General features: G+C 38.9%; 1 long non-coding RNA gene across 1 annotated transcript; it reads left to right on the forward strand.

The window, feature by feature from the left end:
* The first annotated feature begins 1,784 nt into the window (after positions 1 to 1,784).
* Positions 1,785 to 3,114, forward strand: LOC134330676 (uncharacterized). The gene is made up of 3 exons (XR_010015022.1): positions 1,785 to 2,021; positions 2,622 to 2,755; positions 2,915 to 3,114. It is a non-coding gene; the product is annotated as an uncharacterized LOC134330676 (long non-coding RNA).
* Positions 3,115 to 6,044: the final 2,930 nt, after the last annotated feature.

A 6,044-nucleotide genomic window follows, 5' to 3' on the forward strand; every position in this document is an offset into this window, starting at 1 on the left:
CAGGGTGTTTCTGTGTGCCTTGTGCCCATTAAGAGCTTGGATATATACAGTATATATACAGTACATATAAGCGGTGAGGGTGTAGTAGTAGGAGGAGGAGTAATCGGTTGTGTCTGAGAGACTGAGAGACACTTATAGTCCAGATTTAGCTCCATCTGATTTCCACCCTTTTGGATGCTCAGAGAAGCTTTAAGGGGAAGAAGATTTTCATGTGATGATGATGTGAAAGCAGCGGCGCATCTGTGGCTACGAGCTCAACCAGACGGCATTAAAAAGTTGGTACGATGCTGGAAAAATCTAGGGGCAATTTAAGTAGCTCCAACAAACCTGCACGTCTCTGGGACAGAAGGAAAAATGTGGATATTATGGAGAGTTTATGAGATTACAGTAAAGAGTAAAACTGTAACCACGTCTGTGTCTTTTACCATGATGGTGATAAAGCGTCTGACTCTGCGTCTGCCACATGTGAATGTTAATTACACAAACCGTCAGCTCCAGAATTACACACAACCCTGTACAGACGGTTAAAACGACATCCAGAGCATCCAGTCTCACAGTGAATATATACTGTATATATATATATATATATATATATATAAATATATATAAATATATATATATATATAGATCAAATTAATCTTTATTTATAACACATTTATTCCTTTATCATAATAGATTTGCTCTACAGAAACAGTGAAGTAAACAAATGAGGTTTTTACTCCTTATGTTCATTATTTATGTTCACAAAGTAAATAATTAAACACAGCTTACAAACCAGCATGCAACAGGGACCAATTATATATGAGAGGCCGTGTAGGCCATAATTCTAAGTTGAATTCTCTCACACACACCATCATACTCTCACACACACACCATCATACTCTCTCACACACACCATCATACTCTCACACACACACCATCATACTCTCACACACACACCATCATACTCTCTCACACACACCATCATACTCTCACACACACACCATCATACTCTCTCACACACACCATCATACTCTCACACACACACCATCATACTCTCACACACACACCATCATACTCTCTCACACACACCATCATACTCTCACACACACACCATCATACTCTCACACACACACACCATCATACTCTCACACACACACCATCATACTCTCACACACACACACCATCATACTCTCACACACACACCATCATACTCTCACACACACACACCATCATACTCTCTCACACACACCATCATACTCTCATACATGGTTTACTATACTCTTTCACATATACTACTATACCCTCTTACAACTATAATCACACTTTCTTTTATTTACTATTATACTCTCATACACACAGCACTATTCTCTCTTGCACATATAACTATAGCTACTTAAACATGCATTATGTGCTTTCATGATAATCTGTGTAAAAGAGAATATTAGTATATGTATGTAAGTTTGGTAGTCTGTGTAAGGGACGTTAACACTGTATGTAAAACAAAGATCTACTGTATGTGTAAGAGAATATTATTATATGTAAGCGTAATAAATAGTGTATGTGAATGCAAATAATCATGTTTATGGAACAGAATGATAGTGAATGTAAGACAGAATGATAGTGCATGTGAATAAGAATAGTTGTATGTGTGAGAGTTTGATGGTGTGTGTGTGAGAGTTTGATTGATACGGAAACGAGTTTGATTGAAACGGAAGTAATATTAAATTCTCAGTACCTGATTGGTGGACGACGCGGGATTTCACAGACATGTCCCGCCTTCCTCATTATTACTGATAGGAGAGGATAGTGGACCGAGAGAGAATCAATGGAGCATCGGCCTGTTAACATTTTAAACTTTTCCACCGCTGCCACATCCATGTCAGAAATGTGGATTTAAACCCGACAGCCCGACAGGAGTCTAAACGCGGCCGCGGAGGAAGAGATGCGGTGAAGCTTTATATCCGAACCATCAGCCGAGTGCTGCGAGCTCCATATCAGCCTCAACCACAGAGAGCAGCGGCTCCAGAGTCAGGGGACAGGTGAGTTCACTACATCATTCACCTCTTCATTTAGCTTCTGATAGATTCGGGTTTAGATTGGGATATTTAATAAATATTCGTCTTTGTAAGGGACCGTCTGCAAATTACACGTTTTAAACGTTCTAGTAATGCCAAACTAAGTGAGTGAGTTCTCATAAAGCACATTTATAAGAAACTTTGTTTTGGAAGCTTTCTTAAAGAACAATAAATAAAATTACTTTATCGTTTTAATGGCTATAGTTGCTCCACATTAATGTGTCACTACATTCGAGTCGAATTACATGGAACTTTTGGACTCTTCCCTATGTAGGTCTTAATAAGTAAAATAAAATATAGATTCATTTTGTATACACAATCATAAACAAGCTGCTGCACATGGAAAGCTACAGACTTACAGTCTAACATTTCAAAATCTGTCTCAGTGCTCATTCTAACTTAGTCACTTGTACTATTAAAGTTTGTTATATTTCTTTTATTACAGAAAATGTAATTCATTATAGATTGAGACCAAGCTCTCTTGAGTAACTGTTCTCTAAATATTTGATTGGGTGAATTGCTATAGACTGGTTTTGAAACTAAATTCAATTTTTGTGATTTCAGTATTGAACTTTTGATGGCATGAGGAAACAAACTGGTTTCACCAAAGTTGCACGAGGGCCAGAAACTAAATGGCTTCATGATTGACAATACATTTACATCAAAGGCAGTGTACATTAGACAATGACACATTTACGGTAAGTTATTTAAAAATAATGTAAGCAGTATGTTTATATTGCATATTATTAATAATAATAAGTAATTTGTAGCATTTAGATTTCATGGTTTGGCAATAGGCTAACCCCCAACATTTTCTAAATGCATTTTGTGTGTGTGTTTGTTTTGTTTGTTTTTAGTTTGTCACCACAGATTTAGAGGACAGTGGTGTGGAGGTTGACACGACAACAGCATCTAGTGACCACAGAAGTACCACACCAGTCATTGTATGACTACAAGGACTAAGGATACCTTAATCCACCTGAGTGACAGATTATTTGCTGTTGAGACTGTTCTGAAATATTTGGTTTCTGCATGCAACAATAAATAAGAAACATTTGTTTGCTTGGGACAAGATCTTTGTTAACCAGTATAATAGTGATTTCCTAACCTGTCTATAACTTGATAATAAATATCTAAATATTATATGGGGTGTCCTCGTTTTTTTTTTTTTTTTTACATTACTGCATTGTTTCATTTATCAGAAATACATTATGACGTTTTAATTACTATCACAAATAACTCTAATAACCATAACTAATTTGGAATTTGAACATTGTAAATTCTTTGGCCAGTTGCACACCCGTGATGGAAGGCATGTCCATTTGGGTCCAGCACCTGCAGCGCATGCCAGCGCTGTTTTCTGATGTTGCAAGACTGTTGTCCTCCTAGCACGTACCTTTCATCTGCATTTGGGGTGATTTGAAGAATCTTATTAACAATGTCAGCCAAAGTCGCAGACATTGCTGTATGCTCTCTCTCACACACACACACACACACACGTCAGTTAACCAATTTGAAGTTGCTATTTGTGCCTGTATAATTTCCTCCTGATGATTCCAAAGCATACAGCTATTCTTTAGCAACGAATTTCAAGAGACAAACCGAAGGTAATTTGTTTATGTAGGATGACCAGTTCTGATTGTTGGAGGTAATCTTGGAGAAAATATATCCCTATGTCTAATTTCTACTGATCTTGAGTTTTCCTATAAATTTTTTAGGGAACAAAAACATGCATAATGTGCCTCCAGTGCACCCAAACTTCATTGACTGTCACCTCCTTCTAACTGCGGGCTAATTAAAAGAAAGTAAAAAGTTGTCAGTGTTTATCCATTAAGCTCACAAAATAATATTTCCAGAATCATGCTGGTATGTCCCATGCTGTCAGTTTTCCTTTCAATGTTCTAAATGCATCTCATTGTGATGGACAAAAATAGTAAAACATGTCCTCCTCATTACCATTTATTTCCACAAACCAAAGTGACCTTGTAAAAAAGGTAGAAAGTAGAAATATCATGGCTAGTTCAACAAAGCTCAACAAAAGTGTAGTCATTGTTAAAAGGTCTGCTGCCAGATTTAAATGTTTTTGTAGACCAATTTATGTGCAGGCTCTGTTCTTACAGCTGTAAGCCAATCTGACTTCCTGTCCTCCTTCCTGGCCTCCTTTTAACACCTTGATGGTGTGTGAGAGAGTATGATGGTGTGTGTGAGAGAGTATGATAGTGTGTGTGTGAGAGAGTATGATGGTGTGTGTGAGAGAGTATGATGGTGTGTGTGAGAGAGTATGATAGTGTGTGTGAGAGAGTATGATAGTGTGTGTGAGAGAGTATGATAGTGTGTGTGTGAGAGTATGATGGTGTGTGTGAGAGAGTATGATAGTGTGTGTGAGAGAGTATGATGGTGTGTGTGAGAGAGTATGATAGTGTGTGTGAGAGAGTATGATGGTGTGTGTGAGAGAGTATGATGGTGTGTGTGAGAGAGTATGATGGTGTGTGTGAGAGAGTATGATGGTGTGTGTGAGAGAGTATGATGGTGTGTGTGAGAGAGTATGATGGTGTGTGTGAGAGAGTATGATGGTGTGTGTGAGAGAGTATGATAGTGTGTGTGAGAGAGTATGATAGTGTGTGTGAGAGAATTCATCTCAGAATTATGGCCTACACGGCCTCTTATACATCTCACACACATACACACATACACACACACTCACTCATACATGCAGCAAATGCATTACTGTTAACGCACACACACACACTCATACACACATTCTCTCGTACATGCAGCAAATGCATTACTGTTAATACACTCACTGCTTAGACTCATTTACAACCAGGACCATTTCACACACAAACACACACACTCATTCACTCATACACACATTCATTCACACACTTAAAAATACACACAGTCATACACACACACACACACACACACACTCATACATGCAGCAAAAACAGTACTGTTAACATACACACACTGCTAGACTCATGTACTGTACAACCAGGACTACTTCACACACACACTCACATATACACACACTCATTCACACACTCGTACACACACTCATACACATACACACTGCTTAGACTCATGTACAACCAGGACCACCATACACACACACACACTCATACGTGCAGCAAATGCAGTACTGTTTACACACACACACACTGATACAAACACATCCACTCATACACACTCAAACATGCACTCATACACACACGTATACACACACACACGTGCAGCAAATGCAGTACTGTTAACATACACACACACTGCTTAGACTCATATACAACCGGGACCACCTCACACACACACACACACACACACACACACACACACTTGCAGCAGATGCATTAATATTACATACACACACACTGCTTAGACTCATATACAACCGGGACCACCTCACACACACACACACACACACACACACACACACTTGCAGCAGATGCATTAATATTACATACACACACACTGCTTAGACCCACATACAACCGGGACCACCTCACACACCGGACACACACGCATAAACATGCCCAGCAATTATCCATCACAACCACACAGCGCAGTGGTGCAGCTGGTAGAGAATTTAACACGGTTCCTTGAGACCTGCTTTCATTTCTCACCTCCTGTAATCTGTGTGTGTGTGTGTGTGTGTGTGTGTGTATCCGTGTGGGTTTCCTTCTTAAACTAAATCATGCAGAAGGTGGACTGACTAGCAACTCTAACATGTCCCTAGGTGTGTGTGAATGAATGGGTGTGTGTTGCTCTACAACCCTGACCAGGACATTCCATAATGAATTATAAAAAATACAGTGTTTATATAAAAGAAATAATCCTATAATCCTGAGAGTTAAACATGATGTAGTATGTGTGTGGGGATTTATTACAGTGCTGGTACGCTCATACACATGTTGTGTCCTGTTTACTGTATCGTCCAGAGACGGAACTTAGATTAAGATGAATGTTTCTCTCACTGCTGTTCCCTCATTT

Source organism: Trichomycterus rosablanca, chromosome 16 (assembly GCF_030014385.1).
Source record: "Trichomycterus rosablanca isolate fTriRos1 chromosome 16, fTriRos1.hap1, whole genome shotgun sequence".
Taxonomy (NCBI): domain Eukaryota; kingdom Metazoa; phylum Chordata; class Actinopteri; order Siluriformes; family Trichomycteridae; genus Trichomycterus; species Trichomycterus rosablanca.